The sequence below is a fragment of the Triticum urartu genome, chromosome 6A (genome assembly GCF_056163025.1).
Source record: "Triticum urartu cultivar PI428250 chromosome 6A, HENAU_Tu73, whole genome shotgun sequence".
In the NCBI taxonomy this organism is placed as follows: domain Eukaryota; kingdom Viridiplantae; phylum Streptophyta; class Magnoliopsida; order Poales; family Poaceae; genus Triticum; species Triticum urartu.
In genome coordinates this window covers 170411016-170437636 of record NC_141878.1, presented here as the reverse complement: position 1 = coordinate 170437636, position 26621 = coordinate 170411016, and positions in this window count along the sequence as shown.

The following is a 26621-nucleotide window of genomic DNA, read 5'->3' as shown; positions in this document are numbered from 1 at the left end:
TTAGTAATATATTACTAATGGCGCACCTGTATGTAGTGCGCCATTGCTATATAGCAATGGCGCACCACATACATGGTGCGCCATTAGTGTCCATATTATCTATAGCCCTTTTCCTAGTAGTGTCTCATGGGTTCGTAGATCTAGGTTGTGGAGTCGTTGGGCCAGCAGGTTGGCAAGAGATATTTCTTCGTACGCACCCAAGTGTTTGAACCTCTCAAGGGTCTGCGGAGCCTCGAATCTGACATTCGGCGTGCCAGGTAGGGGTGCATCGAGGCCTTCCTTCTTCTAGCTAGCCGACAACCTTGATGGCCTACGATCAGAGGGCTCATGCCGAGCACTGGGCCGCTTGGCCCGCCCGGGCGATGTCATCCGTCTAGGAAGACCTCCACTCCGCGCTCCAAGCAGCTCGTACACCGCCCAATGCAGCCGGACGCGGGCGGCGCGGGCCGGCACAGCCCGCCCTCGCCCCTCGGCGTATGCGCGCCGCCACGCTATCTTCGAGCTACGTCGCGGCAATGGCACCGCACACTCGTTGGGAGCATGCAAACATGCGGTCCGCAACCATCATGGCGCGAGAGCTACGGCGCTATAGGCTGGCGGAGTGCGGCCACGATGCCCTGCTGGAGCGGGTCGCCGAACTGCTCGATGCCGCCTGTAGGGGAGTGACGCCTTTTTGCTCCCTGTCCACCCCTCAGGCGGTGGTAGAGGCGCGTGCCAGGCCCCCACACGCCCGTGCGCCCCACGGAGCACTCGAAGGATTCGACCACAACAACATGGCCCTAGGAGCAGCTCGTCCCGCCAAAACCGCAGTGCCTGCAGTCAGGGCAAGCCCTGGTAGTCCCTTGTAGCGCCGTGCTGGGGCGTCCCCCCGCGGCCACCAGGCCCAGGCGCAGGTCCCGGAAGTTCAAAGTGTGGGGCACCCAGGCGAAGGCCCCGGTACAGCCGCCCCTGATGCCTACGTGCCCCGCATGATGGACCTGGAATACACGCCTGAGGAAGACCCCAGCTTGTTCCCCGAGTCGAGCTAGGCAGGAGATTCGCTGGAGGTTGGGGCTTTCCATGAGCTGCCTGGAAGCTTCGCCGAACCCTTCGACGACAAGTACCACATGGTACGGCCGATACCCCAAGGACATGCTTACTCTAACCATGGACCGCAGGTGAACCAGGCCGCGACAGTGGTCGGAGACCCCGGCCAAGTGCCCCCACTCCCAGCAGGACTCGCGCACTGGGGGCTGCATAGGAGGGGCCCTGACGCGGGGCCCCCCTCGCACCCTGCGGAGCAAGGCATCGCGCAGAGGTTGGTCCTCTGCCGGGGAAGGCGCTGGCGAGCCCTCCTCCCACTCCCCGGCAGAGGGCCCGTGGTTTCCGAGTTCGCCGCTAGCATCCCCCTTGCCCCTTGGTCTCGTCCTGGTTTCTAGACGACCCAACGGTGGTCGGGGGAGGCGCAAGGCGGGGCCCTCGTCAGGCGATATGAAGCAAGGCTCACTCTTGTGAAGGTCTCCGCTCGTTACACTCTCACGTAATAATGAGTGGGGTTGTACACGCCCCGGAGGCTCCAGTGTGCCACTCCTCGGCCTCGGGGCTCCCGCCCACGTCCAAGTGGAAGCACCATGCTCCATGCTGATAACCCACAAGTATAGGGGACCGCAACAATTTTCGAGGGTAAAGCATTCAACCCAAATTTATTGATTGGACACAAGGGGAGCCAAAGAATATTTGAAGGTATTAGCAGCTGAGTTGCCAATTCAACCACAATTGGAGATTAATTATCTGCAGCAAGTAATCAGTAGCACAGTAATATGATAGTTTTGATAGTAGTGGAAGCAACAAATAGTAACAGTAACAGTGATAGCAGTATTTTTGTAGCAAGCGTAACAGTGATGATAGCAGTAGTAACTTAGCAAGAACAAAATGGAAAGGTTCGTAGGCATTGGATCGGTGACTTGTTGGATGGTATTCATCGTGTGACAGTTATAACCTAGGGCTATTTGGCACTAGCTCTAGTTCATCGATATAATGTAGGCATGTATTCCATAAATAGTCATACGTGCTTTATTAAAAGAACTTGCATGACATCTTTTGTCCTACCCTCTTGTGGCAGCGGGCTCCATATTGGAAACTAAGGGATTTTAAGGCCTACTTTCAATAGAGAACCGGAACAAAGCATTAACACATTGTGAATACATGAACTCCTCAAACTACGGTAATCACCGGAAGAAGTCCCGATTATTGTCACTCCGGGGTTACCGGATCATAACACGTAGTACGTGACTATAACTTGCAAGATCGGATCTAGAACATGGGTATAATGATGACAACATAAACGGTTCAGATCTGAAATCATGGTACCCGGGCCCAAAGTGACAAGCATTAAGCATGGCAAATTCATAACAACATCAATCTAAGAACATAGTGGATACTAGGGATCAAGCCCTAACAAAACTAACTCGATTACATGATGAATCTCATCCAACTCCTCACCGACCAACGAGCCTATGAAGGAATTACTCACTCCCGGTGGGGAGCATCATGGAATTGGCGATGAGAAGGGGTGGTGATGACGAAGAACGAAGATTCGCCTCTCCGGAGCCCCAAACGGACTCCAGATCTGCCCTCCGGGGGAAGAACAAGGCTTGGCGGCGGCTCCTTCTCTTGGATCGCGATAATTCTTTGTCCCTGATTTTTTTTCTCAGAAAATAGGAATTTATAGCTTTGGTTTCAGGGTCTGCGGGTCCACCAGGTGGGGACAACCCACCTAGGCACGCTAGGAGAGGGGGCGCACCCTGGTGGGTTGTGCCCACCCAGGTGCCCCTCTCTGGCAGGTCTTGGCTCTAGAAATTCTTATATACTATATAAAAATTCCTCGCAAAGTTTCGTTCCATTCCGAGAACTTTTATTTCTGCACAAAAACAACACCATGATAGTTCTACTGAAAACAGCGTCAGTCCGTGGTTAGTTTCATTCAAATCATGCAAATTAGAGTCCAAAACAAGAGGAAAAGCGTTTGGAAAAGTAGATACGTTGGAGATGTATCAACTCCCCCAAGCTTAAACCTTTGCTTGTCAAGCAATTCAGTTGATAAACTAAAAGTGAAAAAAAAAACTTTTACAAACTCTTTTGCTCTTGTTTGCATAAATAAGCTTAAGCAGCACCCAGGATTTCAGCTGACATTATAACTAGCCATGTCGACAATAACTCTTAAATATTATAATGACTCATATCAATGACATAATCAGCTAGCGAGCAAATAATAAGATATCTCAAACAGCAACACGTTGTCCAAACAACCATGATATAATATGACAATAGTGGTATTTCGCTAGCCCTTTCTGAGACCGCGTAACATAAATGCAGAGCACCTCCAAAGTTCAAGCAGCGACTAAACATTGTAATTCATGGTAGAAAAGATCCAGTCATGATGCACCCAACATTAGCTACATACAATGCATAAATCATGATAACTGTGCTCTTCTCAGTTTCTGGCACAACATAAAAGTAAATAGATAGTCCCTTCGCAGAGGGAATTAGTGATTTGCAGAGGTGCCAGAGCTCAATTTTTAAAACAGAGGTAAATGATATTTTGAGGCATGCACCCTTCTCATTTACTTCACGACTGTCAGTTACCAATATCTCCCATGCTAAACAGGCTAGTGGCAGTTCCCAAGCGATAAAAGTAAAGGTTTTCACTCCATTGGGAGTTTTTGTTTGATTATTCGAGCAATTAACTCTTTTTGTATTTTGCAGTTTGGGACTGGGCATCCCTATTACCGCCCTTTTCTCGTGCGATGGCGAGTGAATAAACACTCGACCTGAGAATAACCCGCTTAGCATGGAAGATACCGACCACCTCCTGTCGTTCCATGAACGATCCAGGCACACAAAATGGATATTTTTAGAAGTTTTTAGAGGTGGCACATGCAAATTTACTTAGGACGACAGGGTAATACCGTATATAGGTAGGTATGGTGGACTCATCTCGAATAACTTTGGGTTCAAGGTTTTTGATGCACAAGCAGAATTCCCACTTAGTATAGGCGAAGGCTAGCAATTAGATTGAGAAGCGGCCAGCTAGAGAGCAACAATAATCATAACCATGCATTATGCATAAGTAACATTGGACACTAGCATGAGTAGGATATGAACACCATGAACATAAATATTATAGAGGCTATGTTGGTTTTGATTCAACTACATGCATGAACATGTACCAAGTCAAGCCACTGGAATATTCAGAGGAGGATACCATATCATCATACTACATCACAATCATTTCAACGCGATGTTGATATCCAAGATAAATCATTATCAACTCCCAGCTAATTATGCATGGCATGAGAAACTATAATCTATAATTGTCATTGCAAACATGTTTAATCGTAATGGGCTGAATCATGGATACTAGGTTAAACATATTTACACAGATAGAACAACTCGAGTTCATACCAGTTTCTCTCTTCCATGGCCAGTTCATCGGATATCGTCATTATTGCCTTTCACTTGCATGACCGAACAATGTGAAAATAATAATAGTGCAAGAGTGCCATGGACTAAGCTGGAATCTACGTACATTTTATTCAACGGGAAAAGACAAGGTAAAATGTGCTCTTTATTAGTTCAACAATTATTCATATGAGAGCCACTCAACATTTTCATCGTGGTCTTCTCTTCGGTACAACTCGAACAAAAAGAAAAGAAATTCCAAGAAACACACTGAAATATTTTTGTAGTGTTTGGTTTTCTTGAATAAGCAAATAAAAGAGAAAAGCAGAAACGAGAAAAACTATTTACACAGGAAAGCTCCCAACAAGCAAAAGAAGAGCATGGAAATCTTTTTGGGTTTTCTTTTTTATAAAACTACTAAGCATGCATAGAAAGTAAATTAACTATAATTATTTGTTTGGTTTTTTCTAAAGTCTTTCAAACACACAAGAAGCAAGCAAGAAAATAAATATATGCATGGATGATACAATGAAAAAGTGTGGACACCGACAAATGTAATAAGTGGACGTGAATGTAAATTCGATGGAAACACGTACTCCCCCAAGCTTAGGCTTTTGGCCTAACTTGGTAGTCGATCAGTAACCTAGAGGGTAGTAGGGGTGCCGAGGAGTGGTCATCCACTTGTCCCACTGCTGGGTCTCCTCCTATGCCGCTTCTGCAGCAGCATGAGCATTCCGGTAGGCGATGATGTCCGCAGGCATGATCCTATATCCTCCCTAGCAGCAGAATCAAAAAAAGCAGGTGCAGGCAGTGGAATAATCTCATGAGTTTTAATGCTAAAAACCAGTTATAAGGAATGGGGATATTAGGATAATCTCATGCAAGAAAATGATGGTGTTCCATGGCTTCCCGGTCTAGGTAAACCTTGGTCAGAGGGTAATCATGAGGGAGTATCTCGACCTCGAAGTGAGCCGCCAAACGAGTAGCAAAAATCCCACCATGTATTTCACCTTGTGATTTATTAAGATGGAGGCGACGAGCCACAATAGCTCCCAAGCTGTGGGCGTTGTCGCCCTCTAGTGCTCAGCGTAAAACAACAAAGTCTGGTGCACTGAGTGCACCTGCTTTCTTTCTAGCAAGCAAGCATTTAGCTACAAATAAAGCAAAATAATGTACGGTCGAAAAGTGTATGCTAGCAACCGTGGTGGCTGACACCCCTCTCTCATCTCCCACTGTCAAAGTGCGATAAAAATCCTCAAACCCAGCAGGCCTAGGCTTGGCTAAGCTCCCATCAGAAGGGGTCAAGCATATATCAAAAAATTCAGTAAGTGGTAAATGATGGTTTTCAGCATATAAATCGAAGCTCACTTCAGGAGGATTATTCCTAGGAAGGAAAGTAAAACTCTGAACAAAGATATTTGTGAGGATTTGGTGCTGGTCACACTCATCTGCGATGAAGTCGGTGAGGCTGGCGTTTGCAACATATTGCATGAACTCCTGAAGAATTATAGCCTCTTCCAGGAACGGGGTGTGCGGCCATTCGCAAAGACGTACATCCTCCAACATCCGAGGGTGGAGATCACTGTCAGAATACTCCCCAATAACACCCTTGGAGTTCTTCTTAGAGCCAAACTTCCTGAAGATATTCATGTCTGCGTACAATTTTCTGAAAATAAAAAATTTGGGGGTGACAAAAATTTGTCAACAAAACTTCATAAGATTGATAGCAAATACACATAGGGATACATGGAAGTCATAGCAAGCATTCAAACTACCTAGAACACTAAGAATTTAACATGCAAGCACATCTACAACAGCACCAAGAGTAGCTAATTATTCAAAATATAAACCACTAAAGCAAAAACTAATTGGACAAACGATGGAGTCACATACCAAGCAACAATCCGCCAAAATAGTTTTGGAAATGGAGCTTCGAGCAAAGAGATCAAAATTCGCGAGCTTGAGCTCAAGAACACGGGAGAGAGAGAGAGAGCAATGGAGATTTTTTCTGGAGGTAAGTGATGATGTGGGATGATGTGGTAAGTGAGGGGGAGCACGTGGGGAACACAACCCACCAGGGCACGCTTGGGGGTGCTGGCGCGCCCAGGTGGGTTGTGCCCACCTGGTGCACCTCCCTCTGATGTTTATTGCACCAAAAATTCTCAAATATTCAGAAAAAATCGTGTAAAATTTCAGGGCATTCTGAGAACTTTTATTTTTGGGTCATTTTATATTGCACTGGAAATTCAGAAAATAGACAAACACATGGCATTTTATTTTATTTCACTAATAAAAACAGAAAATAAAAAAGTAGGGACAGAAGGTAGTGCTTACTAAATTCATCAACTTCATACTGTTCAAAAATGATCCATTAATAAGGTTGATCAAGTCTTATTAACAACCACTTTCAATTAGCATGAAACTGAAGAACTTTCATAAATCACTAAGTTACCTCAGTGGGGATATGCATTTCCCCAAAAATAAGTATTTCCTATTTCTTTTCGACAGTTGGTAGAGGTATTTGAAAACTTCCAATAGTGATTGTCGAAGATTTTTCAATAACATTAATACCATTCACTTCGAATTGTTTCTTAGGAAAGTGCACCGTATGCTCATTGCCATTAATATGAAAAGTGATCTTTCTTTTATTGCAATCAATAATAGCCCCTGCAGTATTCAAGAATGGTCTACCAAAGATAATCGACATGTTGTCGTCCTCGGCCATCTCAAAATAGTAACATTAGCATCAACAACGGGCACATCCTCACAGATACCAATAGGTATGGCAATTGATTTGTCAGCCATTTGCAAAGGTATTTCAGTAGGGGTGAGTTTATTCAAGTCAAGTCTTTTATATAAAGAGAAAGGCATAACACTAACACCAGCTCCTAAGTCACACAAAGCAGTTTTCACATAATTCTTTTTGATAGAGCAAGGTATAGTTGGTATTCTCGGATCTCCAAGTTTTTTAGGTAATCCATCTTTAAAAGTTTAATTAGCAAGCATAGTGGAGATTTCAGCTTCCGGTATTTTTCTCTTATTTGTGATGATGTCTTTCATATACTTTGCATATGGAGGCATTTTCAAGATATCAGTCAAGCGAGTACACAAAAGACTGGCCTCAGCATCTGAGCAAAGCGTTCAAATTCTTCATCATCATTCTTTTTAGTTGACTTAGGTGGACAAGGCATAGGTTTTTGAACCCACGGTTGTCTTTCTTTACCGTGTTTCCTAGCCACAAAGTCTCTTTTATCATACCTTTTATTTGTAGGTTGTGGGTTATCAAGATCAACAGGTGGTTCTATCTCAACATCATTGTCTGGTTCTTTATCATTGGTTGGTTGAGAGTCTTCATGAACCTCATCATTATCTTTTTCATTATCACTAGGTGAGTGTTCATTACCAGATTGAGTTTTAGCATCAGAGATAGAAGTTTCATTATCATTGTGAGGAGGTTTCTCTATTTCAGGTACATTAGGAGCATGTGAAGTCCTATCGTTCTTCTTTTTCTTTTTCTATCTAGAAGAACTAGGTGCACTAGTGTTAGCTCTTTGTGAGTCTTGTTTAATTATTTTACGGTGTCCCTCAGGATAAAGTGGTTTCTGAGTCATTTTACCTCCTCTAGTTGCAGCTATAACATCAAGTCATGCATATTATTATTCATTTCATCAAGTAATTCTCTTTGAGATTTTGCAACTTGTTCTAACTGAGTTTGAACAATAGAAGCATGTTTTCCAACACCTCTAACATCATTTGATATTCTAAATAACAAGTCACTCAAGCGAGCAATCATATCAGAATTATATTTCAATTGTTTCATAACATTTGCATTGAAGTGATCTTGTTTTCTAATGTAGTTTTCAAACTCATAAAGGCATTGGCTAGGATGCATATTGTGAGGATTATCACTATCATTAAACTTCATAATAGAATTTACCTCTACCACGTTAGGCAGTGGTGGTGTATTAAGATCATGTATTTCTTCAATAGGAGGTAAAGTTTTAACATCCTCAACTTTAATACCTTTTTCCTTCACAGATTTCTTTGCCCCTTGCATATCTTTAGGACTGAGATATAATATACCCCTCTTCTTCGGAGTGGGTTTAGGCGGTGGTTCAGGAATAGTCCAATCATCATAGTTTTTCAATATGTTATTCAATAATTCCTCAGCTTGTCCAACAGTTCATCCCATGAAAACACAACCAACACAACTATCTAGGAAGTCCCTAGAAGCATCGGTAAGTCCATTATAGAAGATATCAAGTATTTCATTTTTCTTAAGAGGATGATCAGGCAAAGTATTAGGTAACTGGCAAAGCCTCCCCCAAGCTTGTGGGACAATCTCTTCTTTAGTTTGAGCAACGTTAAATATTTCCTGTAAGGCAACTTGTTTCTCATGAGCAAGAAAATATTTTTCAGAGAAGTAATAAATCATATCTTGGGGACTACACACACAACCAGGAGCAAGAGTATTGTACCAAGCTTTAGCATCACCCTTTAATGAGAAAGGAAATAATTTGAGAATAAAGTAGTAGCAGGTTTTCTCATCATGAGTAAAAAGGGTGGCTATATCATTCAACTTAGTAAGATGTGCCACAATAGTTTCAGTTTCATAACCATGGAAAGGATCAGATTCCACCAAAGTAATTAACTCTGGGTTGACAGGGAATTCATAGTCCTTATCATCAATAAAGATAGGTGAAGTAGAAAACTTAGGATCACATTTCATTCTAGCACTCAAAGATTTTTCTTTATACTTGTGTAGTAATTTCTCTAGATCCTCAATATCATTGAAAGCAAGAATATCTCTAGTTGCTTCTTCACTCATAACATAACCTTCCAGTACCTTAGGCAATTCATATCTAGGAAGGCTAGTTCTAGTGGGTGTTTCACGAGATTCAGTTTCAAGCTCATCATCAGATTCAACAACATCATGTTGTATAACTCTAGCAATTTGTTTATCAAGAAAATCACCAAGTGGCACATCATCATTAAGCAGGGTACTAGCATCATCATAAGCATCATTCATAGTAGAAGTAGCATCATCAATAACTTGTGACATATCAGAATTAATAGCATGTGGTGGTGTTGCAAGTTCACTCATAACAGAAGGTGAATCTAAAGTAGAACTAGATGGCAGTTCCTTATCTCCCCTCGTCCTAGAGGGAAATATCTTAGTCTTAGAATCCTTCAGATTCTTCATAGTGATAATATGATAATAATCCCAAGTGACTCAACAAATATAGCTATGCTCCCCGACAACGGCGCCCGAAAAAGGTCTTGATAACCCACAAGTATAGGGGATCGCAACAGTTTTCAAGGGTAAAGTATTCAACCCAAATTTATAGATTCGACACAAGGGGAGCCAAAAATATTTGAAGGTATTAGCAGCTGAGTTGTCAATTCAACCACACTTGGAGATTAATTATCTGGAGCAAGTAATCAGTAGCACAGTAATATGATAGTTTTGATAGTAGTGGAAGCAGCAATGGTAACAGTAACAGTGATAGCAGTATTTTTGTAGCAAGCGTAACAGTGATGATAGCAGTAGTAACTTAGCAAGAACAAAATGGAAAAGTTCGTAGGCATTGGATCGGTAACTTGTTGGACGATATTCATCATGTCACAGTTATAACCTAGAGCTATTCGGCGCTAGCTCCAGTTCATTGATATAATGTAGGCATGTATTCCATAAATAGTCATATATGCTTTATTAAAATAACTTGCATGACATCTTTTGTCCGACCCTCCCATGGCAGCGTGGTCCATATTGGAAACTAAGGGATATTAAGGCCTCCTTTTAATAGAGAACCAGAACAAAGCATTAACACATAGTGAATACATGAACTCCTCAAACTACGGTAATCACCGGAAGAAGTCCCGGTTATTGTCACTCCGGGGTTACCGGATCATAACACGTAGTAGGTGGCTATAACTTTCAAGATCAGATCTAAAACATTGGTATAATGATGATAACATAAACGGTTCAGATCTGAAATCATGCCACGCGGGCCCAAAGTGACAAGCATTTAAGCATGGCAAAGTCATAGCAACATCAATCTACAAAGAAAGTGGATACTAGGGATCAAGCCCTAACAAAACTAACTCGATTACATGATGAATCTCATCCAACTCCTCACCGACCAGCGAGCCTACGAAAGAATTACTCACTCCCGGTGGGGAGCATCATGGAATTGGCGATGGAGAAGGGTTGGTGATGACAAAGAACGAAGATCCCCCTCTCAAGAGCCCCAAACGGACTCTAGATCTTCCCTCCCGAGGAAGAACAGGGCTTGGCGGCGGCTCCATCTCGTGGATCGTGATAATTATTTCTCCCTGATTTTTTTATCCGAAAATATGAATTTATAGAGTTGGTTTCAGGGTCTGCGGGGCCATCAGGTGGGGACAACCCAGCCTGGGCGCGCCAGGAGAGGGGGCACACCCTGGTGGGTTGTGCCCACCCAGGTGCCCCTCTCTGGCAGGTCTTGGCTCCAAAAATTCTTATATGTTATATAAAAATTCCTCGCAAAGTTTCGTTCCATTTCGAGTACTTTTATTTCTGCACAGAAACAACACGATGGTAGTTCTGCTGAAAACAACGTTAGTCCGCGGTTAGTTTCATTCCAATCATGCAAATTAGAGTCCAAAACGAGAGGAAAAGCGTTAGGAAAAGTAGATACGTTGGAGACATATCATGCGCTGGCCATCGGCACCATCCCCCAATGACTATGCTCACATCCAGTGAAAGTACTTAGCTCCGCGCTGGAGACAAAAAGACTAGCTAGGTGCCGGACGCGGCTGTTTGCCTTCGCCCCTTTCTCTGTAACTTGATCGCCTTCTTCCTTTCGGATTGAGAGTTGAAGTTCTTTTGTGTTATCTAAAATTGGGGGGAGTTTTCTATGGTTTCTTCTGGTTTTATTGCGATCTGGTTGCATGCTTTGTTTTTAAGGCTCGCACCCCGACTCCCCCCCCTCTTATGATTGCCCCGCGGCTCGGGGGCTGGTTGGCAGACAACACAGGGCACGTCTGGGCAGCCTGGATAGGACCCCCTCGGGGGCGAAAATGCATGCGCCACCAGATTGCCGCGTGTGCATCCTACCACGGTCCGTTGGATGCTCCTGGCGTGGCCCCCTCAGACGGATCAACTGGCTTCTCAGGAGGCCCAAAGTTTCGCAAGCCTCTGAGGGCCCGCCTCAGAAGGAAGGCGCGTCTGCGACCTCCGAACCCGCTCAAGGCCTGCTAGAATCAAAATAAGTCTCAGCAACAACCCTGCTCGAGGGCTCACAAGCTCGCGATATCACATTTCAACTCCAGCTTTGAAAAGACAGAACATTAATTTACACATTACAAGCCCCCCCTCCAAAATGCTCTCACACCCTGCGGGGCCGCGTCCAAGTCTTTGCGTGCAAGTTCAAGCAAAGGAATGCAGGCTTAACTAGACGCGCTGCCCCAGCACTATCCTGGTTGCTCTCATCCGCGCTACTTGCACTGTCACTAACGTCGTCTTCATCGTTGCCGTCCGCACCATCTTCGTCCGCCACAATCACCGCCGCGTCGTCCTCGGGGGAGAACTCTCTAACCAAAGCGTCCACATGATCGTCCACCTAGTACGACAGGTTGTCCTAGATAGCCCCGGGAACTAGGGCTATGGCAGCGTCAAATTCAAAGTGGGGGTCGGTGTTCTGAAGATGACTGAAGACACATGAGAATTTGTGCCCAAGGAGGCCCCGAGTCCTCTCCTTGACGAGCTCGCGGGCCCTCGCAGCCTGGTCCTCCTGGCACGTCACGAATTTAGTAAAGAAGCGAAGGTGGATGGCGTAATCTTCCATGCGGGGGTGAGGGACGCTCTCCTTGCAGATGGCACCCAGGGCTCGGTTTGCCCTCACCCTGAGGGCCTGAAGCATGGGGGCATGCTCGCGCTGCAGGGTCTGCCAACGATACGCCTCATGCCTATTCTGCTTCACGAGGGACACGACGCCATCAATCTGCCACTGGAGCGAGAGCAAATCGGCGCGTAGTGAGGCAAGTTAGCCAGGGCTGAAGCCTCAGCCGCTTTGGTGGCCTCCTCGCACTGCTCCGTCTTGTTCAGCTTTATCCTGAGGGCCGCGGTCCTGCCTTCAGCTTCAGCCTCCAGGAACTTCAGCTTCAGGTGGTACTCATTGACAAGATCCGCGTGAACCTTCGCCACCATCCGGGCGACCTCCTCCTGGACCTTGGCTTCCGGCGTGGTAACGTCGTCCTCAGCCGTGGCCACTTGGTGTTCCCTCACCTCCAGCCGCTCAAGCTCCAGGCTACGCTCCAAGGCCTCCAGCGCCAGTGCCTCCTCGCGCTTCAGGATCTCCTTCTCTTCGGAAGGCGCTCCCCTCATTGACTCCAAGACGGCCCTGTGCACCTTGATCTACTACTTGAGGGTAGCATTCAAGGCCTGGAGCTGCCGTTCGCGCTCCTCGGCGGCCTTGCGATGGCGGTCGGCCTACCTGGCCTCCTCCAAGGCCTGAGCGCTGGCCTCGCATGAGGTCGCAAGGGACACCGCGGCCTTTGCCTTGTCACGATCATGCTGAAGCTACCCATGGTTGATGGCGACCTTCAATTGATGCCACTCCTAAGCTAGGCGAAGCTCCTCTGTTTCAAGGCGGGCGTCGACTTCGACAAGCTCTTCTCCGAGGCGGCTCAGCACACCCATCGCCTCCTAGAAAAGCTCGTGGCGTATAGCGCCACGCCCGTGCACAAACTCCAGTGCACAAACAAGTTCGTCCTCCGCGCCAAGGGCCATTGGGGAAGCTTGAGATGGCCCGCCTGCCCTAGGTAGGGGGCTAGAGGCCGGTGCCTTTCCTGTCGCCTTTCAGGCTTCAGCGGAGGTGCTGGGTGGTGCGGCCTCGCCACCCGAAGACGAAGCCGGTGCTGGGGTAGCCCAGTCACCAGCGATGACCAACGGAGGAGCCCTTGGCACGCTTTCTGTACCCCATGCCGGAGCGCGAAGGAAGGACGCCAAAAAAGCAGGGTCAAGACCCCCCATCAGCGCGTCCGCCTCTTGGGCGGGCACCGTACCTCATGCGACGATCGGATGTGGGGGCCTCGGGACCATAAGCGAGCAAAGGGCTGTTGACGGCGGCACCTCGGGAGGCCCCACCGCTGCGGCCTGATAACCCACAAGTATAGGGGATCGCAACAGTTTTCGAGGGTAGAGTATTCAACCCAAATTTATTGATTCGACACAAGGGGAGCCAAAGAATATTCTCAAGTATTAGCAGCTGAGTTGTCAATTCAACCACACCCGGAAACTTAATATCTGCAGCAAAGTATTTAGTAGCAAAGTAATATGATAGTAGTGGTAACGGTAGCAAAAGGTAATGATAGCAAAAGTAATGTTTTTGGTATTTTGTAGTGATGATAGCAATAGCAACGGAAAAGTAAATAAGCGAGGAAAAATATATGGAAAGCTCGTAGGCAATGGATCAGTGATGGAGAATTATGCCGGATGCGGTTCATCATGTAACAGTCATAACCTAGGTTGACACAGAACTAGCTCCAGTTCATCAATGTAATGTAGTCATACATGCTTATCGAAAAGAACTTGCATGGCATCTTTTGTCCTACCCTCCTGTGGCAGCGGGGTCCTTACGGAAACTAAGGGATATTAAGGCCTCCTTTTAATAGAGTACTGGAACAAAGCACTAACACATAGTGAATACATGAACCCCTCAAACTACGGTCATCACCGGTAAGTATCCCGATTATTGTCACTTCGGGGTTAACGGATCATAACACATAATAGGTGACTATAGACTTGCAAGATAGGATCTAGAACTCTCATATATTGATGAAAACATAATAGGTTCAGATCTGAAATCATGGCACTCGGGCCCTAGTGACAAACATTAAGCACAGCAAAGTCATAGCAACATCAATCTTAGAACATAATGGATACTAGGGATCAAACCCTAACAAAACTAACTCGATTACATGATAGATCCCATTCAACCCATCACCGTCCAGCAAGCCTATGATGGAAATACTCATGCACGGCGGTGAGCATCATGAAATTGGTGATGGAGGATGGTTGATGATGACGATGGCGACAGATTCCCCTCTCCGGAGCCCCGAACGGACTCCAGATCAGCCCACCTGAGAGGTTTTAGGGCTTGGCGGCGGCTCCGTATCGTGAAACACGATGATTTCTTCTCTCTGGTTTTTTCTCCCCAAAACAAAATATATAGAGTTGGAGTTGGAGTCGGAGGAGCTCCAGGGGGCCCACGAGGTAGGGGGGCACGCCCCCACCCTCGTGGACAGGTGGTGGCCCCCTGGCCTTCATCTTTTGCAGGTATTTTTTATATTTTCCAAAAAGTTGCTCCGTGAAATTTCAGGTCATTCTGAGAACTTTTTATTTCTGCACATTAATAACACCGTGGTAATTCTACTGAAAACAACGTCAGTCCGGTTAGTTCCATTCAAATCATGCAAGTTAGAGTCCAAAACAAGGGCAAAGGTGTTTGGAAAAGTAGATACGACGGAGCCATAGCAACTCCCCCAAGCTTAAACCTTTGCTTATCCTCAAGAAATTCAGTTGACAAACTGAAAGTGATAAAGAAAAACTTTTACAAACTTTGTTTGCTCTTGTTGTTGTAAATATGTAAAGCCAGCATTCAAGTTTTCAACAAAGATTATAACTAACCAAATTCGCAATAACGCTTAGGTCTCAAGTTTACTCATATCAATGGCATAATCAACTAGCGAGCAATAATAATAAATCTCGGATGACAACACTTTCTCAAAACAATCATAATATGATATAACAAGAGGGTATCTCGCTAGCCCTTTCTGAGACCGCAACACATAAATGCAGAGCACCTTTAAAGATCAAGGACCGACTATACATTGTAATTCATGGTAAAAGAGATCCATCCAAGTCATACCCAATGTAAACTAACAATAATGAATGCAAATGACAACAGTGCTCTCCAACTGGTGCTTTTTAATAAGAGGATGATGACTCAGCATAAAAGTAAATAGATAGGCCCTTCGCAGAGGTAAGCAAGGATTTGTAGAGGTGCCAGAGCTCGGTTTTGAAATAGAGATGAATAATATTTTGAGCGGTATACTTTCATTGTCAACATAACAACCAAGAGATGGCGATATATTCCATGCTACACACATTATAGGCGGTTCCCAAATAGAATGGTAAAGTTTATACTCCCCCTTCCACCAACAAGCATCAATCCATGGCTTGCTCGAAACAATGAGTGCCTCCAACTAACAAGAGTCCCAGGGGGAGTTTTGTTTGCAATTATTTTGATTTAGTTTGCATAAAGCATGGGACTGGGCATCCCGGTGACTAGCCATTTTCTCGTGAGTGAGGAGCAGAGTCCACTCGTCTTAAGAATAACCCGCCTAACATGGAATATATGGACAGCCCTAGTTGATACATGAGCTATTCGAGCATACAAAATAGGATATTTATTTGAAGGTTTAGAGTTTGGCACATACAAATTTACTTGGAACGGCAGGTAGATACCGTATATAGGTAGGTATGGTGGACTCATATGGAATAACTTTGAGGTTTATGGAGTTGGATGCACAAGCAGTATTCCCGCTTAGTACAGGTGAAGGCTAGCAAAAGACTGGGAAGCGACCAGCTAGAGAGCGACAATAGTCATGAACATGCATTAAGATTAATCAACACCGAATGCAAGCATGAGTAGGATATAATCCACCATGAACATAAATATCATGAAGGCTATGTTGATTTTGTTTCAACTACATGCGTGAACATGCGCCAAGTAAAGTCACTTAAATCATTCAGAGGAGGATACCACCCTATCATACCACATCATAACCATTTTAATAGCATGTTGGCACGCAAGGTAAACCATTATAACTCATAGCTAATCAAGCATGGCACAAGAACTATGATCTCTAGTTGTCATTGCAAACATGTTTATTCGTAATAGGCTGAATCAGGAACGATGAACTAATCATATTTACAACAACAAGAGAGGTCGAGTTCATACCAGCTTTTCTCATCTGAGTAAGTCAATCATATATCGTCATAATTGCCTTTCACTTGCACGACCGAACGGTGTGAATAATAATAATAGTGCACGTGCATTGGACTAAGATGGAATCTGCAAGCATTCAATAAATAGGAGGAGACAAGGCAATATGGGCTCTTTTGTCAGATCAATAATTATGCATATAAGAGCCACTTCAACAATTCAATCATGGTCTTCTCCTATTGAGCCCCAAAGAAAAGAAAGGAAATAAAACTATTTACACGGGAAAGCTCCCAACAAGCAAAAGAAGAACATGAAATTTTTTTGGGTTTTCTTTTTAATTACTACTACAAGCATGGAAAGTAAACTAATTAAAAGCTACAACTAATTTTTTTGGTTTTTCTTAAGGTTAATTAAACACACAAGAAGAAAGCATAAAAAGAAAAATAAACTAGCATGGATGATACAATGAAAAAGTATGAACACCGACATCTAGCAATGAGTGTGTGAACATAAATGTAATGTCGGTGGGAAATACGTACTCCCCCAAGCTTAGGATTTTGGCCTAAGTTGGTCTATGGCCACGGCTGGCCTGGCGGATATCCATAATAGTAGTTGGGGTCGTACTGTGATGCAGCGGCTATCGCCTCCTGAGCTGCAGCGTGGCGACGAGCGGCCTCCGCTCTCCTCTCGTACTCATCTGCCTCCTCTCTGGTAATAATATATCTTCCTTTTGCCTGATGATCAAAGAAGGCAGGAGCAGGGAGAGTAATACGGATAGCACGCCGTCTATCAAAGATTAGTCAATACTGGAGAGGTGATTCATTCCTCTCAACAAACTGGTGGTGAACCATAGCATTAAAGTCTAAGTAAGCAGGGGGTAATTCAATACCATCTTCGCATATGGCTACACCATGAAAATTAGCTATGCAGGTTGCATAAACTCCACCAAAGAAATCTCCATTAAATCTATTAAGATGCAACCTACGTGCAACAATGGCTCCCAAATTATAAGATTTTTCTCCTAACACAGCACTCCTAAGAATACTGAGGTCAGGAACACACATATGACATGTTTCATCTTTACCATTAATGCATCTACCTATGAAGAGAGCAAAATAATGTATAGCAGGAAAGTGAATGCTCCCTATGGTAGCTTGTGTTATATCTCTAGATTCCCCCACAATTATACTAGCAAGAAAATCTCTAAATTCAGATTTGCGAGGATCCCTGATACTACCCCATTGTGGAAGTTTGCAAGCAGTGGTAAAATCCTCTAAGTCCATAGTGTAAGAATTTTCATAAAGATCAAACACGACAGTTGGAGAATTACGTGAAGATGAAAATTCAAACCTCCTCACAAAGGAACTAGTGAGCTGGTGATACTGGCTGCATTTCTCTTCCTCGAAGCTCACAAGATCAGTGTTACGCAAATATGCGTCAAATTCTTCCTTAATTCCCGTTCGATCCATAAATTTCTCAGAAGGCCATTCACAAGGACGCACTGGAGCGTCTCTTGGTGGCTCTTCATCAGCATCACGCATGGCAAGCCTGGGTCCTTGCTTCCTTGAAGAACCACCTTGGAACATTTTCCTAAGCATATTTCTCCCTCTGAAAAATTCTGAAATTTTTTAGTAACTTCAAAATAAAAGTAAACCAAACTCAATAATATTAATAGCAACTACTCCTACAAGTGCCTAGAGCCTATATCATGCATCAAAACTACTTGGAACCATATAAATTTCACATGCAAGCTCAAGAACATGGTCACCTAGGCAGCACAAATTTGCAATGAATAAAGCACTAGAACAAAAACTAATTGGACCAATGGAGGAGTCACATACCAAGGAACAATCTCCCCAAGCAGTTTTATGAGAGGTGCTTTGAGCAAGGAGATCGAAAATGGCAGCAAAACGAGCTTGGACTCGGGTTTGAGCTAGTTATTCGTGTTTGTGGGAGGAAGGAGTGTGTGGGTGAAAGGATTAGTGGAGGAGGGCCACCGTGGGCCCACGAGGCAGGGGGCGCGGCCTCCACCCTCGTGGCCAGGTGGATGACCCCCTGCTGTGCTCTCAGTGCCAAATATTCTCAAATATTCTAGAAAAAATCATATTTAAATTTCAGGGCATTTGAAGAACTTTTATTTTTGGGGTATTTTTATATTGCATGGATAATCAGATAACAGACAGAAAAATACTTATTTTTATTTTATTTAATATAAATAACAGAATGTAAAAGTGGGGTATAGAAGGTTGTGCCTGCTAGTTTCATCCATCTCATGCTCATCAAAAGGAATCCACTAACAAGATTGATCAGGTCTTGTTAACGAACTCATTCTGAATAACATGGAACCAGAGAAATTTTGAATAACACTATGTTACCTCAACAGGGATATGCACACCCCCAACAATAAGAATATCATATTTCTTCTTGAAAGTAGGTAGAGGAAATTCAAAACATCCAAATATAATCGACGGAATTTTTCCAATAGAATTGATACTATGAACTTGAGGTTGTTTCCTCGGAAAGTGTACCGTATGCTCATTACCATTAACATGAAAAGTGACATTGCCTTTAGTGCAATCAATAACAGCCCCTGCAGTGTTCAAAAAGGGTCTTCCAAGAATAATAGAAATACTATTGTCCTCGGGAATATCAAGAATAACAAAGTCCGTTAAAATAGTAATGTTTGCAATTACAACAGGCAGATCCTCACAAATACCGACAGGTATAGCAGTTGATTTATCAGCCATTTGCAACGATATTTCCATAGGTGTGAACTTATTCAAATCAAGTCTACCATATAAAGAGAGAGGCATAACACTAACACCGGCTCCAAGATCACATAAAGCAGTTTTAACATAATTTCTTTTAATGGATTATGGTATAGTTGGTACACCGGGATCTCCTAGTTTCTTAGGTAGTCCACCCTCAAAAGTATAATTAGCAAGCATGGTGGAAATTTCAGCTTCCAGTATCTTTCTTTTATCTGTAACAATATCTTTCATATACTTAGCATAAGGATTCATTTTGAGCATATCAGTTAATCGCATACGCAAAAAGATAGGTCTAATCATTTCAGCAAAGCGCTCAAAATCCTCATCATCCCTTTTCTTGGATGGTTTGGGAGGAAAAGACATGGGTTTCTGAACCCATGGTTCTCTTTCTTTACCATGTTTCCTAGCAACAAAGTCTTTCTTATCATAACGTTGATTCTTTGATTGTGGGTTATCAAGACCAACAGCAGGTTTAATTTCTATATCATTATCATTACTAGGTTGAGCATCATCATGAGCATTATCATTAACATTATCACTAGTTTCAGGTTCATTACCAGATTGTGTTTTAGCATCAGAAATAGAAATATCATTTGGATTCTCAGGTGTTTAAGTGATAGGTTTGCTAGAATCCTGCAAAGTCCTATCATTTTTCTTTCTCTTCCTATTAGGACTACGTGCATCTACATTATTTCTCTTAGAATCTTGCTCAATTCTCTTAGGATGGCCTTCAGGATACAAAGGTTCCTGAGTCATTCTACCAGTTCTAGTAGCCACTCTAACAACATTATCATTATTCTTACTATTCAATTCATTGAGCAAATCATTTTGAGCTTTAAGTACTTGTTCTACTTGAATGGTAACCATAGAAGCATGTTTACTAATAAGTTTAAGTTCACCTTTAACATTAGCCGTATAATCACCCAAGTGTTCAATCATATTTGAATTGTATTTCAATTGTCTGCCAAAATAAGCATTAAAGTCTTCTTGCTTAACCATAAATTTATCAAACTCATCTAAGCATGGGCTAGCAAATTTAGTAAATGGGATTTCAGCTTTATCATATCTATAGAGAGAATTTACCTTTACTACCTGTGTCGGGTTATCAAGACCATGAGTTTCTTCAATAGGTAATGGATTAAGATCATATGTTTCTTCAACGGGCGGTAAATTAAGACCATGTATTTCTTCAATAGGAGGTAAATTCTTAACATCTTCAACTTTAATACCTTTTCTTTCATAGATTTCTTTGCCTCTTGCATATCTTCAGGACTGAGAAATAGAATACCCCTTTTCTTCGGAGTTGGTTTAGGAATAGGTTCAGGAACTGGCTCAGGAGGTGTCCAATTATTTTCATTTGTCGACATATTATTCAATAGAATTTCAGCATCATCCGGTGTTCTTTCCCTGAAAACAGAACCAGCACAACTATCCAGGTAATCTCTGGAGGCATCGGTTAGTCCATTATAAAAGATATCAAGTATTTCATTTTTCTTAAGAGGATGATCACGCAAAGCATTAAGTAATTTGAGAAGCCTTCCCCAAGCTTGTGGGAGACTCTCTTCTTCAATTTGCACAAAATTATATATATCCCTTAAAGCAGCTTGTTTCTTATGAGTAGGGAAATATTTAGCAGAGAAGTAATAAATCATATCCTGGGGACTACACACACAACCAGGATCAAGAGAATTAAACCATATCTTAGCATTACCCTTTAATGAGAACGGAAATATTTTAAGGATATAAAAGTAGCGAGTTCTCTCATCATTGGTGAACATGGTAGCTATATCATTTAATTTAGTAAGATGTGACACAACAGTTTCAGATTCATAGCCATGAAAAGGATCAAATTCAACCAAAGTAATTATATCAGGATCAACAGAGAATTCACAATCCTTATCAGTAACATAGATAGGTGAAGTAGCAAAAGCAGGGTCAGGTTTCATTCTAGCATTTAGTGATTGTTGATTCCATTTAGCTAATAACCTCTTAAGTTCGTATCTATCTTTGCAAGCTAAAATAGCTAAAGAAGCTTCTTTATCAAAAACATAACCCTCAGGAATAACAGGCAAGTCTTCATCATCAATTTCATCAGTATTATCAGATTCAATATTTTCATTCTCTCTAGCCCTAGCAAGTTGTTCATCCAGAAATTCACCAAGTGGCACAGTAGTATCAAGCATAGAAGTAGTTTCATCATAAGTATCATGCATAGCAGAAGTGGCATCATCAATAACATGCGACATATCAGCAAATAGCAGAAGCTGGTTTAGGTGTCGCAAGCTTACTTATAACAGAAGGTGAATCAAGTGCAGAGCTAGATGGCAGTTCCTTACCTCCCCTCGTAATTGAGGGATAAATCTTGGTTTTTGGATCTCTCAAGTTCTTCATAATGATAAGCAGATATAAATCCCAAGTGACTCAAAGAATAGAGCTATACTCCCCGGCAATGGCGCTAGAAAATAATCTTGATAACCCACAAGTATAGGGGATCGCAACAGTACTCGAGGGTAGAGTATTCAACCCAAATTTATTGATTCGACACAAGGGGAGCCAAAGAATATTCTCAAGTATTAGCAGCTCAGTTGTCAATTCAACCACACCTGGAAACTTAATATCTGCAGCAAAGTATTTAGTAGCAAAGTAATATGATAGTAGTGGTAACGGTAGCAAAAGGTAATGATAGCAAAAGTAATGTTTTTGGTATTTTGTAGTGATGATAGCAATAGCAACGGAAAAGTATATAAGCGAAGAGAAATATATGGAAAGCTCGTAGGCAATGGATCAGTGATGGAGAATTATGCCGGATGCGGTTCATCATGTAACAGTCATAACCTAGGGTGACACAAAACTAGCTCCAGTTCATCAATGTAATGTAGGCATGTATTCCGAATATAGTCATACCTGCTTATGGAAAAGAACTTGCATGACATGTTTTGTCCTACCCTCCCATGGCAGCGGGGTCCTTACGGAAACTAAGGGATATTAAGGCCTCCTTTTAATAGAGTACCGGAACAAAGCATTAACACATAGTGAATACATGAACTCCTCAAACTACGGTCATCACCAGTAAGTATCCCGATTATTATCACTTCGGGGTTAACGGATCATAACACATAATAGGTGATTATGGATTTGCAAGATAGGATCTAGAACTGTCATATATTGATGAAAACATAATGGGTTCAGATTTGAAATCATGGCACTCGGGCCCTAGTGACAAGCATTAAGCATAGCAAAGTCATAGCAACATCAATCTCAGAACATAGTGGATACTAGGGATCAAACCCTAACAAAACTAACTCGATTACATGATAGATCCCATCCAACTCATCACTGTCCAGCAAGCCTATGATGGAATTACTCACGCACGACGGTGAGCATCATGAAATTGGTGATGGAAGATGGTTGATGATGACGATGGCAACGGATTCCCCTCTCTGGAGCCCCGAACAGACTCCAGATCAGCCCTCCCGAGAGGTTTTAGGGCTTGGCGGCGGCTCCGTATCGTGAAACGCGATGATTTCTTCTCTCTGGTTTTTTTCTCCCCAAAACAAAATATATAGAGTTGGAGTTGGAGTCGGAAGAGCTCCAGGGGCCCACGAGGTAGGGGGCGCGTCCTAGGGGGGTAGGCGCGCCCCCCACCCTCGTGGACAGGTGGTGGGGCCCCTGGCTTTCATCTTTTGCAGGTATTTTTTATATTTTCCAAAAAGTTGCTCCATGAAATTTCATGTCATTCTGAGAACTTTTGTTTCTGCACATAAATAACACCATGGTAATTCTACTGAAAACAGCATTAGTCCGGGTTAGTTCCATTCAAATCATGCAAGTTAGAGTCCAAAACAAGGGCAAAAGTGTTTGGAAAAGTAGATACAACGGAGACGTATCATGGCCGTAGTAACCCTGAAAAGCCATCGTTAGGAAAGGACGCAGCACACCAGAAATCGCCAAAGTAAGGTGCTTACTCATCCATAGCTATGTACTTTCTCTACTTCAGCGGCCGGTAGGCATCACCACGGCAGCTTGGACCCCCTTCCTCTTGTGGAGTGCTTCGAAGTTCAGGCGGAGATGGCCGAAGCTCCGGGCGCGACCATCAGCATCTGGGGCATTTGGCAGGACTCCCGAGGCGGTGACCTCAGGAGCCTCGGTCTGCGGCAGCTCTCTGGCCTCCACCCCAAGACCGCTTCCCCAAGCTTCAGGGGCAGCGACCTCGGGAGCCTCAAATCACGCCAAGTCTTCAATCACCCCCTCAGGACGGCTCACCCGCTCCTCGGGGGCTCCCATCTCTGGAGTGCCTGGTTGAGCCGCTCTGTCAACAGCCGCTCCGACAGCACCAGGCTGCGCCACCCCCCAGCATCCACCACTGGGGCATGCACAACGAGGACAGCAGGTAGGGGGACCACAAGAATAGGGTTCTCGCGGGGCCCCTCAAGGTCCCCCAGGCACAACCCCCACTCATCGAAGAGGGGCATCTTCCTCACAAACACCTCCACGTTCAAGCAGCAGTACAGGAGGCAGCCCTCCTTCAGAAGCATGGCTAGCGCGGGGTCGCCAGTCAGGAGCTCGAGCACCGTGCGCAGAGTCTCTGGAGGAAGCGCAAACACCTGGAGCCTCATGGGGTCCCTGCTGCTGGCGAAGGTCCATATCCGTCGAGAATGGCGCTGGAGTGGAGAAATGCGGCGCTGGACGAACTCCTACACCACCATGGGTGCCATCACCCAAAGCTCCTTCAACCTGGCCAGCCGGCACCAATCATTGCAAGCCGAGGGTCGATGAGCTTCACGTGCACTCATCCGGAGCTGGGTTCAGCCGGCGCCTTGGGGATCAAGAGCAGGGACTTGAGCACGCCGACATCCACGAACAACCACCACTTACAGAATCCATGTACGACCAGCGAGAGCTTGAAGTCGATCCCCGAGCCACCGTCGCCGCCACAACCTGGAAGGTCACGCACCCCAAGCACTGGCGGGCGTCGGTCAGGTGGAGCGAGAAGAAATGGTGGAAGAAGGCCACAGAGAGAACAATGCCCACATGGCCTTGCAGATGAAGGCGAAGATGGCGAGGAGAAGAATGGATTGGGGATCCAGGTGCAGTGCATGTACTTGGTAATGCGAGATTATGGCATTGAGGAAATCAGGAAAGGGGGGAATCAAGCCTACTAAGAGAGCGTGGAGATGAATGGGGATCTCAATGGCCGCCATGTCGACCATGGAGCGGGAAGCAGGCCAAGCCACCATCGCGTTCCACTCGTTGGAATTGGCGGCGACCATCGGACGGACCTTGTCCAGCATCTCCTAGTTAACCACCGTCGACCGCTCGAGGGCGGGCTCGAAGGCTGGCGGAGATTCGGCCGGAGCGCGGCCCTTCACTTTCTGCTTCTCTGCCAACTTCGGCGCCATGTTGACAGGGAGAGCTGAGAAGATGGATGGGCCAAGGAAGCACGCAGCTAGCAATGGAGATTGAGCTGAGCCGGTGGTGGTGGCTACCAAGTTTGGCAAATATCAAGGCTACATGGGGAAGTGGGTGTGCCCACGTCCCATCAATCGCCACGCGTCGACCAAGGCCGCAGGTGGTTGGGGCCCACGACGCTCTTTACTTGCCCTTCGCTTTGCCTCGAAGCCAAGTTTGAGCGCACCTTGGGCCTGGGGGCTACTATCGGCGTCCTGGGAACAGGGGTACCCAGAATTGCCTGCCCGTGGCCCACGGCGTGGCTCCATCTATGGCGTGGTACATCCCAGTTTCAGCGGCAACGACTTAAGACCCTCGCGAGGCGGACGACACCATGACCTCCCTGGGGGACGACCTAACTAGGCTGGCTCCCAAGGAGCGGAGATATCAATGCAAGGTGCACCTCGCGAGGTTCACATGACGTGAGCCATGACGACCAAGGCCAGGCGGGCACCAGCTGGCGCAGTGTACCAGTTTCCCCTTTGGTGCCAAGGAGGCAAGCGCATGCGCGGATTCCCGTGGAATCAAGCAAAGGACGACTGGACGGAGGTCACCGCGGAGCCCACTGCGGCGTCACCACCAGAGCCTTTGCAGGCGAAGACTACTTTTGTTAGGATAACTTGTACTAGTTGTCTCCCTTTGAATTTGGCCGTTGTGGGATCCCTTCCCGCCTACATTTGGGAAGAGGACCAAGGACACTATAAATAGGACTTAGCCACCACCATAGAGGGGATCGGATCCATTCCACTCTGACCACCCACTAGCTCATCGAGCCCAAGAACATCTCACCTCTTGAGGTTGTTCAACCACTGTAATAGTTCATCCTCAGCCCCTCGAGGCAATCCACCACAAAGCTGGAGTAGGGTATTACACCACAAGGTGGACCGAACCAGGATAACCTACTGTGTCTCTTGTCCCTCAGGTTTGTCAAGCTAGGTTGTGGAATCGTTGGGCTAGCAGGTTGGGAAGAGGGAGTTCTTCGTACGCACCCTAGTGTTCCAACCTCTCAAGGGTCTGCGGAGCCCCGAATCCGACAGCGGCGATCTACAAAGACCGGGGAGGAAGTCAAGGTCGATTCAAACGCTGCTAGGGCTCCGGGGTCCAACCCGTGGTTATAGAAGATGTAGGTGACGATGACGGTTCCCCGGAACATGATGGTGCGGTGTAGGTTAGCCAGTGGCCACAGCGACGGCATCATTCGGGCGATGGCGTCGAGTGAGGAGAGCGAGTGGGAGGGCGAGGTGAGTGAACTAGTGTTGGTCGACGGGGTCAGGGCGACCTAGAAGGCGCCAGGGGGGTGGCCGAATGGCCGCCATGTGGCCATCCGCGACCACAGATGACGCGCGCACGTCCACCATGCCCCTGATGAACAGTGGTAGGGGATGGCCGGGGTAAGTGGGCTGGGCTGCACTGTTGCGCGGCTGGGCCAAGTGCATAGTGCAGCCTGGCCTTTTCCTTTTTTATTTTCTTTTCTGTTTTTCTTTTATTACTTTCTGTTTCCTATTTCTTTTCAACACATTTTGGCTTTACTAAAATACAACACTTACACCTAAATTAGTACATTAAAATAGGACACTGTCAAAATTAGTTTGGCTCTAAAATAAATTAGTTTATTATTTTTATAATTTAAAAAGCATTCAAATAATTACTTTAACCACTGTTTTGATTATTTTAGGGCATTAAAACACTTTACAAAAATGTTGGTCCACCTCCATAATTAGTTACGGATTAATTGTAACAATACGAGCATTTTTGTTTTCCTGTTTGGGAATTTGAATTTTTGACTTTAAATTTGAATTTGAACTATGATTTGGATCAAGTGAAGATTAGAAACAGTAAAGTAATGACATGGCACCATTAACAGGGGATTACTGTAGCATGATTCTCGGGGTGTTACAAATCTCCTCCACTACAAGAAATCTCGTCTCGAGATTTAAGAGGTGGAGTAAGGGGGGAAGTTCTAGTTACA